This window comes from Crocodylus porosus, unplaced genomic scaffold, assembly GCF_001723895.1.
Source record: "Crocodylus porosus isolate Cpor-Errol unplaced genomic scaffold, CroPor_comp1, whole genome shotgun sequence".
Taxonomy (NCBI): domain Eukaryota; kingdom Metazoa; phylum Chordata; order Crocodylia; family Crocodylidae; genus Crocodylus; species Crocodylus porosus.
Window position 1 is genome coordinate 5,194,279 of NW_017728922.1, and position 14,115 is coordinate 5,208,393.

At 50.2% G+C, this 14,115-nt stretch overlaps 1 protein-coding gene across 1 annotated transcript in view; it reads right to left on the reverse strand.

Annotated features, from left to right (window-relative positions):
• The window catches only part of SRC (SRC proto-oncogene, non-receptor tyrosine kinase), a 62,709-nt gene extending 48,939 nt beyond the window's left edge, over positions 1-13,770 (reverse strand). Inside the window, exon 1 of the mRNA XM_019539657.1 lies at positions 13,415-13,770. The gene's annotated coding sequence lies outside the window, so the exon portion shown is untranslated. The remainder of the gene's footprint in view (positions 1-13,414) is intronic.
• Positions 13,771-14,115: the final 345 nt, after the last annotated feature.

Consider the following 14,115-nt stretch of genomic DNA (forward strand, 5'->3'; position numbering starts at 1 on the left):
AAGCTTTATTTACCACAGGCAATTGACTTCCTTCTACCTACACAAACTCCAGGGTGGGGTGGACAGAGAGAGTGGCAGCAAGACAGTAGCTGAGCACGCCAAGGTGAGCCATGACACACACTCTGATCCAGAACCCACTTGCTTCTGATGATGAGGTACCTTTCTGCCAGCCTGGCAATACCCAGTGGAAAGCATAGCGAGGAGAGAACTGAGAACAGGCACGTGCCACTAGCCACAAACACAGCATCTACAACAGAGCCCACCACATCCAATTGAGCCAAGTAATACAGTGGTTTAAAAAACAAACAAACAAAATTTAGGGGCCCAAACATTTTCCTCCCCCACTTGTTTTTCAGAGGCAAACACACAGTGCAAATTACTGCTGTGCAGGGGGAGCTTGCTGAGAAACACTGAAGGAACAGCACAAACCAGTGGTGAGGACTGGCCTGGACCTCAGACAACCCAGATTCTACTGCTGCTCTCGTGCCAGCCTGCCATACCCCTGCTGCCTGTGCCTCTGCTTCCCCTCCCTCCCTTAGCCCATGTGCAATATGCAGACCGCAAGCTCTGCGGGACTGTGAACATCTCTTACATGCGTCTGCTTCACGCTCATCACAAGAGGGTCCGATATCAATGACTGCCTCTGGGTGCTACCATAGCCCCATACTAGGCTCTGGTTTGCATCTTCCACATGTGCATTGTATTTGCTCACTCACACCCCCTATTGTGGAAGGATTTTTAGGGGCATTTCAACATTAGCCCAATTGGACCTATCCAAGCTGGCTTCCCCATCTTGAAAATAAGGGGTCAGTTACACAAGCTCCAGCAGGCTCCACCCACGTAGGAGGCTCAGCGTAAGCACCCAGGAGCACATGAATGGGCATGGCAGGAAGCCATCCCAGTCCAGGGCAGATCCAACAGAGCTACTGCACCAACTCACAAGAGTGACTTCATCCATTCCTGGGTTAATCCAGATTCCTCAGGGCAGCTCTGGCTTACAGACTCAGGAGGGAAAGCAGCTGTGAGCACAGCACTGGAGTGTGGTCAGGCCAGCACTAGAGCAGCAGATGGAAAAGGCAGAGCATTCATTTCTTTCCCTTCCCACCCTTCCCCCAAGGAAAAAAAAAAAAAAAAAAATCAGCCCCATGCATGTCTCAAATGCAGTTGCTCCATGCAACTAAGCCAGAGCAGGCTGGCCAGCTCAGCCACGTGAGGACCCCAAGTTTCCAGCTGTGCAAAGCAGTCAAGAATGGAAAACAAGGGGTGGTTTTGCTAGATGAAATGTACAGGCCTTTAAACAGCAGCTGCTTGCTACTGAGACTGCCTGAGCTTTAGATCCGTGGGGAAGAGGCAAGCAGTATACACAGAAATGGTCCCTCACACAGACAGCTCCTGTGTTATGGAAGGCTTTCAGTACTAATTGCAACTGGCTGCAGAGCATTGACTAGTAAAATGGAGCTGAGCCTAGCGACAAGGTTCAGTTAAACCCAGCCAGCACCACTTCTGATAGCACAGAGTTCATTCCTGTGGCCCTTTGTCCCTGGAATAACTACAACATCCCCTATCGAGTTTTCATTGCCCTTCCTCAGAACTCAAAGCTGTACAGGGAAGGGTTACAGTCCATCTTGTTTGCAATGGCAGAGCAGACACTGAAGGGCAGGTATGAGGCCCCTAGTCTCTGTGCAGTACCCCACACACACAACACTGTGCTGTGATGCCTAAGTGTTAATAACAGCCATAATGAGACAGCTGCTCTCCTCTTACATTACAAGATCCCCAGGAGAAGGAGCTGTGCTTTCTGCATAGACAATTAACCCATCCTTACTGGAAGATACCAGTTATGTTGCCAGCACTGGAAGGGTTAATCCTGTTGCCTCAGTTCAACCCCACCAGGCTACAGAAGCAGGAGAGGAGTTGGAGCCTGGAGCTCACTGAAGGCTGTAAGCATATTACAGTTTCCAGGGCTCCTTGTTTGTGCACTGGTACTGCTGATGAGCTCTAATGAGAGCACTTTACTGTGCCTGCAGCTACAGAAGGTGAGGGAGGGCACCCAGCACTGGTTGTGCAGGTAGAAAGCATCATTCAGGGCTGTTTCTCTTCAGATGCACTCAAGGGGCCTTTCCCACCAGAACCCCTACATCTGGTTAAAACAAACCCTTCCAGGAGACTCCTGCAGAGCACAATAGAGAGAACTCCCCCATCAATAGGATTTAAACCAGCCCAGGGAATCCACAGCAGAAATCCCTGTTCAGCTGAATTCCTCAGGATGCTTTAGGCTTCCTCCTGCTGAGTGCTACTGGCTTAATGCTCAGCGCATTCAAGGATTTCCCCTTTGGGGAAGAGTCTAGCCTAATTTCAGAGACCCCTCTGCCCAGTCTCCAGGATGGGCTGAGGAGGGGGAAGGGCATTGGTACAAAGGGCTGATGGGCAAAATGCAGAGGGATCTGCTTAGGCCCTGCAGATAGCGTCAGACCTGCCCTCCTTGCTCAGACTGTGGAGGCCCCAACCCCACAAAGCAGCACCAGCACGAGAATCTTCTGACAAAGAAACAGCCAAGCATCATGGAGGCCAGTCAGATGCACTGCCTGCGCCTTGCCTCGGGAGGCTGCCCAGGAGCCGACAGCTGTCTCCCTTCCCCCACACCGAATCCAATGCCATGTGAAGCTGCCCTTCATTTCTTCCCATGAACAGCAGATTCACCCACTTGTGTCCCCTCTAGTCTTCCAACCAACCTCCCACAGTGGGGAGCTGAGCTGCCATGCACTGCCCTTAGCTCTGCATTCTCAGGTCAGCCCTTAACATGGTATTTGCTCCCCGCAGGTCACTGCAGCCTCACACTGGCAAGTGAAAACTGGGACAACTGGGGCAGAGGCTGAGAAAGCAGCAGCCTGAGGGGGCCAGCTCAATTCCCTCCTTGGCCAGCACAGCCTACCTACTGCACAGCCAAACAGCTGCCACGTGCACATGCAACCAGACAGACCTACAGCCCTCACTCAGCAGCTGCAGCCCATGTACTTTCCTCTCTCAAAGCACAGCAGCAGCAGCAGCAGCAGCAGCAGCAAGAGTGCCCCGTCTTTTGACTCCTGTGCGCTTTAAAGCTAAATGATTTCAAAGCATGAAAGGCATGATTTTAAAGCAGTGAAAGTTGAGTGACTTGGCTAAAGTCACAGCCAAGACACAGCCAGGAGATAGGGCAGGGGTAAGCAATTACTTGGGCCCAAGAGCCACATAGGGAGTTTTGACCAGCTGTTGAGCTGGGTCAGCACCCACCCTAACACCACACCAAAACGCCCTATGGGGCTTTGGGAGTGGGACAGGTATGATCCACTACCTGCACACCCTGCCCTGTGGGGGGACGGAGTGGGGAGGTGGAGGGTATGGAAAACGTGTGCAATTGTGGAAGGGGGGGAGGGGGCACATGCAGCAGAGCTCACCTAGTCAGTGACTGCCCCTGCAGTGCTCCCATATGGGGCATCCCATGTCATGTTCCTGCCCACACCTGCCAGCCCCAGCCAGCACGGAGCTTTTGGCAGGACTGTTCCCAGTGTGACTGCAGCCAGCCAGGTTCACATTGTCACCAGAGGTGAGGCAAGCATAGCAGCACTGGGATAGCTGCAGTGGCACCAGGAATAGCAGGCAGCTTCTGGTGAGGCTGACCAGGGCCCGGGGGAGGGGGTGGGGGGGCTGCTCCCCTTGCACCCAGCTGCAACTGCTGCTCCTGTCACACTGCTCCTGGTGGGTGGAAAAGCTTCAGCTGGGCAACTCCTGTCCAAATGCAAAAAAGCTCTGACTCGAGCTCCCAGCTGCCTTCTACCAGCTCTACCCACCCACAGGTGGCTGCTCATCCTGCTGGACAGGTGGAGTGGAAGGCAGCTGGGAGGAGCAGGAGAAGCAGCTGCAGCTAGTGTCAGAGCTTTTTTGCAGAACAGCCCCACTGGATCCGGGCCCCAGCCAGCACACAGCTTCCAATGGGGCTGCAGCAGACTGGCTACTGCTGTGCTGCCCTCACCTCCAGCAATGGCTCCTCCTCTGCCCCTACTCCATCCCTCTGGGCAGGTCGGTGGTGGAAAGCTTCAGCCGGGTAGCCCCTACTGCAGGAGAGGGGAGCAGGGGAGCTTCTGGCCAGCTGCAGCCACACTGGGAACAGCCCCACTGGGAGCATGGCACAGGCTACCCCATCAGAAGTGAGTGGGGCTTAGGCACAGGTGGAGCACTGCAGGATCAGCTGCAGGCCAGATGCAGTCAGTTGGCAGGCCAAATCTTGCCTGCAGGCCATACTTTGCCCACCCCAGCATTAGGGCCTGTGTCTTCCCATCCAAGGTCTAGGGCTCAGACAAGGACAAATACTGCCGTTCTTATAAAGAAGTAGTCAAGTCTACCATGGAATTCTACAGCAGGTGTATGCTTCAGCCAAAAAACTGGCAGCTATTTCCATAAAGGCAACTGGTTTCCCCATCTATGAAATCCAACATTTTACCAACTGCTGCACAGCCAGCCTAACAGGGCCCAGTCACCCAACAATGAAATGAGACAACAGGAACAGGCAGGTTTCATTTCTTATTTCCCACCAGGTCACACAAGTAAAAGGCACAGCAATGCAGAACAGAACCAAGATTGATTATACAGGCCCCATTTGCAGAAGTTTGCAAAAATCATGTTTGCACCCCAGGGTTTTGATTTGTGAGCTGTTCAATGCACTCCTTATTTATTTGGCTCCATGCACGCATACTGAACTGCAGTCACCATATGACAATGAGAAACCACAAATCAGCCCCAGAGGAGGATCGCTTATGGACAGGATTCAGAAGAGCTGGTTTAGACTAGACTATGACAGATGGAAATTTTTCTGTAGGACCCTGGTCACAGGATCACAGGAAAGTAGGGCTGGAAGGGACCTCAGGGGATCATCTAGTCCAGCCTCCTGCTCAAGATAGGATCATCCCAGTTTTACACACACAATAATTATGGGGAACCCACCAGGCTGGAGCAGATAGTTTCATAGTTGGTAGGGTCGGAAGGGACCTGAGCAGATCATCAAGTCTGACTCCCTGCCTTGGCCGGAAAAAGTACTGGGGTCAAATGACCCCAGCAAGGTGTTTAAGACAAGGCTAGACAAAGACCCCCAGGGTAGCAGGCAGCACCGCTTTGCTTAGAAGTTGGTTCCAGATCCTAGCCATCCTGACAGCAAAGTAGCACCTCCTGATGTCTATGGTTGGCCTTCCTGACTGCATCCCCACACTGCCAGGCCATTGTCGTCTTGGCATCAATGACGACTCCAAGATCCTTTTTTGCCTCTGCACTGATAAGAAGGGAGTTCCCCAACCTGTATGTATGCTGCCGGTTCTTCCTCCCCAGGTGCAATACCTTGCACTTGTCAGTGCTGATGATCAGAACAAACCCATGTGATTTGTTTGCATGCGGACTCTGTTGTGGAAGTAATGGTAAACGAAAAACTGGAACTTGACTTCAGTTTTCTCCATCTTTACAAAGGGAAGAGATGCTTGCTTGGCTCAAGGCAGTGTTAGTGTTCAGGGCCCTCAAATCCCTTTACAGGCATGAGACACCACAGAAAGGCAAGGTGCCATTTACCCTTACGTAGCAGAGACCGAGGAAGAGGTTGTAATAGAGTCAGTCCTCCACTCCCCTCCTTAATACCTAATTAGAGGTTTGGAAGCACAGTCTGTCAGACACCGTCACCCCCTTCACAGGCTGTCATGATCCACACCCAGCAGGCAACATGCTCCTTTGCCTTTCTGAGAAGGGGTCCTAATCAGCCATGCTCCCCCAGAGACAGGCAGCTCCTAGGAGCCAAGCTGACGAGAGGCTTTTATCTCCTTTGGAGCTTCCTAAGCACAGCAGGATGCGAGAAGCTGCCTGTCAAGGAATCCTGGAGGCCTGATCTGATAACATCAGTGATACATTGCACAGGCTGGGAGTCAAAGACACTGTGGCTGAGCTGTCAGCTCCAAGGGGGGTGGGGAAGGGGGAGAGACCTAGGAGGAAAATGAACCTCCCTTCCTCCACTCCCTCACCACATATACAGGTCAGTAGCACCCTGCTGACGCTGTATTGACTCCTTTTCATCCAACATAAGCAGAAAAAAACAAAAACAAAAAAAACCCTGCACAGCTCCCCGCAGTGACTTCCCAAGGGAGATCAGCAGCCGATCACCCCTAAACAGAGGCTTAATTTGCTGTACCCTCTCTCTCTCTCCACCAGCCAAAGCAAAACCCTGTTAGGGCTAGACAGTGCAGAGCTGAAGCTGTTCTACGTTTGTTGTCCCTGCAAAACAGCTCCTCGAGAAAGACCTTGGCTTAGCACCCAACAGGCTTGGTCCTCTAATGGGAACTCCCTGCTTAATATGCCTCAGTGTTTAATCTAAAGGAACTTTGGGTCCCCCCACTTAGACAGTTCTCCTACAGACTAGAGCTCTCCCCACCCCCAATTTATTCACAGGAAACCAGACAACTTGCCTTTGAGCACATCTGCAATTGCAATACTTGCTCATGATGGGCTTGGCCACTTGGATCAAGACAGATGCAACTCACTCCTGTTTCTCCTATTTAAATCCAGGTCCCTGGTATAATCTATTAGTCTCTGGATTTTGGCTGCATCGGTGTGCATTTGGTATCCAGAACTGTCCAGCCTCAACAATAAATAGATACTGGCCCTTTAAAAATGCACAATACATAAGCCAAGTGAGGAACCCTCAGCAAGACTGGAAACAGCCACGCAGCATGGAAGCTATTTCTGCAGCATGCAGTCAGGTTTTCCTCCTCCCTTTGCAGAGAGCACAGCAGGCCTTGTGTCAGCCAAATTTACAGTCACAAAAGTGAGGCCATAACACGTCAAGTATGAGACAGGGCCAGGAAGTTTAGAGCTGGTCTCGGAGACTTCCGTCCAGTCTCATGTGCAGAGAGCAGAGAAGAAAATACTGCCCATCAGAAGTCACAAGGTTCCTGACTCATAGGCAACAAGTGACCAGCAAAGCAGGGAGACAGACTGACGCCTCATTGCACCTCCTTCCCCAACAATCTCGAACCATCATCCTATGGGTCAAAACCCAAACCAGGCCAATGTAACCAGCTACTGAGTAAAGACAGGGTATTGGAGCACCAGTATACCCCTGTGAGAGGTAAGAAGTGACAGTCCACAGTGAACTGCATGCACCTTTACAGCTCCCTCTACCAGAAACGAGTTACAAACCTGGGTTTCAGTGACCGCTTCACTACAGTACTTGGAATCTACAAGGCTATGTATGGCACAGGAGTAAATTGGGGTTCCTCCCATCTCCAATCTGGCTTCCACTTCATTTAACTCAGTTGCTCTACAGCAGGGATGGGCAATTATTTCAGGCAGAGGGCTGCTTAATGAGTTTTGGCAAGGCATCAAGGGCCTCATGACAGGCAGCCAGAGGCAGATATTAGTTTTCTAAATTTTTTTAGGGGCCCCGCGGGCTAGATAGAATGGCCTGGCCCAGAGGGCCACATCCAGCCCGTGGGCCACATTTTGCCCACCCCTGCTCTACAGCATTCTTTTTGCCTCTTATGACTGGTTACAGTGGAGTGAAAATGATTGTACCTCCATTGGTACATCTCATTGTGAAATTAAGACTGCCCAGAGCTGAGAAAGTCAGATCCACAACTAAGCTTGCTTAAGGTCTGAAGGAATCCAAGCTGGAGTCCCATGTCCCAGACTTTCTGCCAAAGGACATAGACCAAGGGTCCTTGCTTCCTGTCTACATCTTGTCACCCAGAAGCAGCCCTAGCCCCAGCCCCAGCCCTAGCCCTCAACCCAGCAGCAGACTGCACTCGCAGCTTCCCCCCTTTCAGGGCACTCACTAGGGGTGGAGCAAAAGAGGGAGTCTTTCATGCCAGTGACAAGGAAGGAAGAGTGCTCAAGAATAAGAAAATTTAGCCAGAATCCCAGCTGGGGCAGGAGACACTTAGGGAACAAAATGTAGTTCTCACAGCTGTTAGCTTATCATCCATGTACCGATCTTGTGAGGTACTCAGGCTCTCCCAAGAGGTGTTCCCATCCCACAGAGCTCAGTAGAAACTGAAGGGGCCAAGCACTAAGAATGCTTTGTCCAGATGCTCAGATAAGAACTGATCCCAGCAGTACACTTCCCCAAATCACTGTCAACTCCACTGACACAAGGGCCAAGCTAGTAACTGAAGTTATTTATTTGCAGGCCCCATCTCCAGCATTTCTGGTTGGTTACTTCTGATCAAGCTGAAGTGAAATCTTTTATTCTATTTCAACAATTTTTTTTGTCTTCTTCTTTCAGTGAAGTCAGTTTCAAAACCAACCATTTCATTTCAACATTCCATCTCCCTCCCCACTCCCCCCCCAAATTTGACACAAACCCACAAGTGTTTTGGATGAAGTCATATTGACAGGTTTTCTGGCTGAAGTGTTACCCTGCTGTAACCACCACCACAACCTGGAGTGGCCACAGCACTGACTGGATTAGTGACACGTGTCCCTGGCATGAGGAATCTGCCTTTCGTTGACTCCTCAGACTGGATATCGAATGTTGTGGATTCAAAAGCTTGTCTAACTCTATCCCGACTATACAGCTGGTCCACTAAGAGATCCTGGTCACCCTAAGAAATACTTGCCTTTTTCATTGAAGACATCTGGCAAATGACACATACCAAGAGCCAACAGGAAGCCAGCATGGGGCTTCAAGAGGGTCAAACACTGATGAGTTAAGCCTCACTTTACTCTTATGCCATCCCTATGTTTCCAATGAGGATGCAGAGGGCAGAGAAGTTATAAAAGGTCTCAGAGCAAGTTGAGGTCTGAAACAAATTTAAAGCACAGCACACATTCCTGGTTTCGAGTGCTGTGCTTGGACCAGGCTCTTCCTTAAAATGCAGTTCAAAGCCTGCCTTCAAGTCACAATTAGAACAAAAGAATTTAAAGGCTGGTTATAATTTGCTGAGGAAAACAAGGCCCTGATCCTGAGGCAAGATCTTCCCAAGCTGCCATCTGTGTCCATAGAGATGCAATTGAAGGATTAGGGCCTAGAGGTGTTCATACACCTAGCTAAACCCCCAGAAAAAGGCTGCTGATAGAGCAGCTAAGTCACAGGCAGCTGTAGTTCAGAAGCATCTCAACATATTTCTCCCTCTCCAAAGAGACATGTCTTTTGTTCCACTCTGCCAACTGCTGTTTTCTTCTGAGCAACACTCAGATTTCTAGCCACCCTGTGGTCTTTGCACCATTTAAAATATTAAAAACCCAAGCTCACTCTTTTTGTTAAGTTACACACTTAACATTTTTATTCCCAAGTGGAGATTTTAAAATCAGGCACATTTCAGCCTGTAGGGTGTTTTTTTTAAAGTGACCCAAGGTAATAAGTCTCAGAACACAGGGCTCTACTAGAATGGAAACACTGACAATTTGAACTAGGGCTGCATGAATGGCATTAACAAAGAGAGTTATTTCCATGCCGAGTGATTTAGACTCCTTTTACAAGCATCAGACTAAAGGAATCCGTCTCTTGTCTGTAAAGACCAACAAAACAAGTGGTGCAGAGATGCTGCACATTGGGTTTGGCTTGGCAAAGAAAGCCCAAGGGAGAGAACTTGTTTGACATTTCACATCAGCTTAAGTGTCTGGGAAGAATTTCTGACCAGGCTCTATGAAATAAGTGCTGTGGAAGCAAAGTCATATGGGAAATTGTTCTGAGAGATAAAGAAACAAGTTAGAAACCAAGCTAGAAAATAGACAGTACAGGAAACAATAGAGCTTTAGATAGTCTTTCAAATTTCCCCTGGCAATGCCAAAAGAACACAGCACTTTATAGAAGTGGTGCTTTGCCCTCCACCCCCAAGTGCTCTGAGAAAACAGACTAAGGAATTGTAGTCATTCACTTCAGTCTACGGGCTGCTCCCACCTCTTTTCTGAAGACATTTATGTGCATTTGTTGCTCATTAAAAGTGAGAGATCATAGGCCAACTCTTTCTATTCATGTTGGGTAGAGTTTCACCAAAGACTTCAAAGTCCAGGCTTAATCCCATTATTAACACTTGCCCCAACCCAGAAGAGTCCTACAAGGGACTACACAGCTGCACCACATTTCCATGCTCCCATCCCCCCAGTACAAGTAGCCAGCACCAGCTACATCCCATTCTAGATGCCACACAGCAACGTCTGCTATGTGGAGACAGCATGCACGTGCTTGACTGGGTCCCAACTGTGTTATGTGGACACAGACCCACTGGGGCACCTGGATGATCCAACTATGAACACTGTCTAGGGGTTCCAGCATAAAATGTTCTTTTGGCAGCTGACTGAACCCAGTGACAAGATCATCATTTTGACAGGCCGGCACATCGTGTATCAGCATCAACAGTCTCTCCTCATTCTTTCTTAATGCATGGGCACATATAACGATTAGACATAGGCATGTGAAACTACCCTATGCGTCTTTACACTCCACTATGCGGCGAGGCCAGGAGTTACTAAAGCAATTCTTCTGGCTTCTCACCCACACAACCTCCCATGTACTTTGCTCATTGCCAACTGCAGCTCCCTGCTCCTTCCCTACTTCAAAAGAGAGACACTATCTTCCAGATCTGTACCTAGTCACTGGTGGCATTGGAGGAAGGGCCCCTGCTATCCTAGATAATTCAAGGTCTAACTACCATCACGTCTAGGCAGACCATCCAACTACAGAAACATTCTGCAGGCCACTGTCTTGATTATGTGCAAGCCCATTGCGACTCGCTTGGTAGTTCCAGATCAATAGTTGTCCTCTACATCTACCTTCCTTAATACTAGTACATGCCTACATATAAGCCAGCCTCTAAAGAGGTCTAGTAGATGGCTCTCTATTTTCCAGGGACCACCTAACTGAAAGTAAACTCAAAGGGAATATTCCCTCCCTTGTCTCCTGCCTCAAAACATGGAACGAAGTTCCACCTCCAACCCGACACAACTCAAGGCTATGCAGTTCAAGCCATCTCCATTGATCTCTCTTTTATATTAATTACATTCCCAATAGTCATTTGGAGCCTGATCTCAAGAAGTACTGAATAGACAAAACTCCCATGGCCAGATCATGAGCTCATGCAAAGCAGTATGGAACCATTTCAAAGGAGTTTATAGCACAGTAGACTAGCAAAGGATCTGGCCTACTGACCAACAGAAATTATAGATGCTACATGACTTGGGAGCAGCTCCCACAACTGAAACGTTACCAATCTTTACATTTTTGAGCATAAGTTAGTTATCAATTCCTCCTCCACCTGAAGATGCCCAAGGCATTAAAACTACAGCAAGGGAAATTTAGGCTGGATATTACAAAGACCTCTCTCACTCCCAGGGTGGTCAAACATTGGAGCAGGCTACCCAGAGCAACTGGAATCTCCATTCTTGGATGTTTCTAAGAACAGGTAGACAGACTTGGCTGAGATGATTTAATAAGGATGATCCTGCCTTGAGTGGGGGCTTGCTGACTTGCATGAAGCACCTGGCAGACCGGTGGAAGTAGGGAGCTCAGAGATCAAAGTTCTGGGGAACATACTTAAATGCTTGGCTGAATGAGGGTTTTAGACATTTGTAGTGTCATTGCTGGCTGGAGGGGAATACCAGGCCTGGCAGACAGGCTCATAGGAAAGTAGGTCTGGAAAGAATCACAAGGTCATTCAGTCCAGCTCCTTGCTCAAAGCAGCACCACCCCTGACTAAACCATCCCACCCGTCTGTCTGTCCAACCTGCTTTTGAAAGTTTCCAAGCATGAAGACTCCACAATTTCTCTACATAGCCTGTTCCAATGCCTGACCACCCTCATAGGAAGTTCCTCCTAATATTCATCCTAAAAATTTCCTCTGCTGCAGCTTGAGGCTGTTGCTCCTAGTCCTCTCTCCTACAGCCACAGAGAAAAGCCAACTCCATCTGCTCTATAGTCATCCTTCAGGTATTTGAAGGGTGTACTGGAAAGCTAGTCCACTCCTAATTTGTACTTCAGCCATTTCAACATCAGTGAAATTTGGACGCAAGTGTTTTTCTGCCCCCCCCCAAAAAAACAAAAAACACACAACAAAAAACAAAACAAAACAAACCCGGTAGCTGTAGAGGCAAGAGATACAAACAAATTTTGCTTTCCAGTCACCTAACCTGGCTCATCTTCCTGGGAGACATGTCTGCAAGGAGGACTACAGCTTCCAGTTCCCCGAGCACCAAGAGATAAGCAAAAGCACTGCTCGCTTCCCTAGGGCAGCTAAGGTCCTACATGGTACTTTTTATTAAGTGGTTATTGTTTTCCCCTCCCTTGCCCTTCAACACCTTGCAGGCAGCATTGAAGAGCATCGTACCCAAAGAGCCCATAGCAGACAGGACTGGGACCCTGGAACCCTCAGCAGGCTGCAGTGCTTGCAACTCCCGGCCCTGCTGCTCTCCCACCCTGGCCTGGCACGCAGGGCACAGTTCAGGAAGGAAAGCACTCATTGCTTGGCAGCAGACAGACTTGCTGGGGGGGGGGGCCAAACAGGCACCTTCCAAGTAAGTGCTTTGCCATCTGAGCCAAGAGCAGCTCTACTGCTTGGCACCAGCGGAGATGGACCTCACCATCGGTTCCATTTAGAGCTGACCTGCCTGTCAGCTGGCCCGGGGGCCCAATAAGATAACTAATTAGTGATGCCTTTTCTGGGAGGGGAAAGCGCTCTCACACGGAGTAATGCCGGAGCAGCTCACTGGTAGGGGGAATGACCACCTCATGACTTTACCAATGAGAAACTAGAGAGGTAATTCCCAAGCTGCACTACAAGGGTTGCTCGTGAAAGGTTTGGATACCTCCTTCAAGGAGGCTGGGAACCTGCTGTACTGGTCACGGCATCAGACCCCACCAGAAATAGCTTCGAAGCCTCAGGTCTTACAACAATGGAAACAGCTTGGGAGCAGCAGAGGTCTTAACACATGGGATCGGGGCAGTTAACATGCCTGCTCCTGGCTCCCACACACACGAAGCCCGACCTTCAGAGCACCTAATGCACTAGAAGGTTGAGGGCAAGTTAAGAAAAAGCAGAAAGGAAGTCAACAGAGTGGATCCGTGGGCTAACAAAACACAGGGGAACAAACAGCATGAAGTCTCCATTCATTGCAGAGTTCACCAACAGACACTTCATGGTCCCTGGCACATCTAGTCAAAGAGGCAGCTCAGATTGCTGCCATGCCAAAATATATGAAGCACAGCATGACACTCTCCCGACTGAACCTGCAAACACATGCTCAGTTCCAGCAGGTACAAACAAGCAAGCCAGGCTTGCAGTGGAGACCTCTCTGGGTTCCCCAGAACGGCACATCCGAGCACAGGGGTTGGCGCTCCGGCCTCCGGGACCAGTGGGGTAGCCAGAGCCAAAAGGCCCCTCCGACCCCAAGGTCTTAGCCTCAGAACAATTACCTCAGACTCCAGTATTCAGCCGATCACTTGGGACCAGATTGCTGGTGGCGTGGATGAGAAAAATGGAAGCCGACACAACCGGCACTGACTTGAAGAAGCAGAAGTTATGGTACTTATAAACCAGTTAATTAAGCAAGAAACGGCCTTCCAATTTTCTGCCTGACGAATCCCACGGCACAACACCAACAGACAGGCCGGGTTCAGCAGTGGAGGAGGGCGAGGACTGAAGACAGGCGTCTGCTCCCTGCGCGATGTCAACAAACCGACTCCCCCAAGACCCACTGCGTAGTTTAAATTGGGCAACAACAATCTCAGCGCCACAAAGACCTAACCCGGAGTCAAAGGAAAGAAAAAGGGGCTGTGGTTTAGAAGGCTTCAAAGCCGGGGAGTTATTAATATTTCATGTTTTGGCCTACATACAGCTACTCCCGCCCACCCCCCGCTCTTCCCACGGGGCTCGATGAAATGAACTGTGCAAAGTCTCCCCTCCCACAGGAGCCCCGGCCCCGCCGCCACCGCAACAAAAGAGCGCGAGGGAAGGCGGCGGAGAAGCCGCACGCCGGGGCTTCCCCTCCCCGCGCATCCTCCGCTGCCACCCGGCAGCTCCCGGCGCTGCCCGCGCCCGGGTCCCCCGCATCGCGCGGCGCTTACCTCAGGGGCCGCCTCACCGAGCCCGGCGGCGCGGCGGGGCGGGGCGGGAG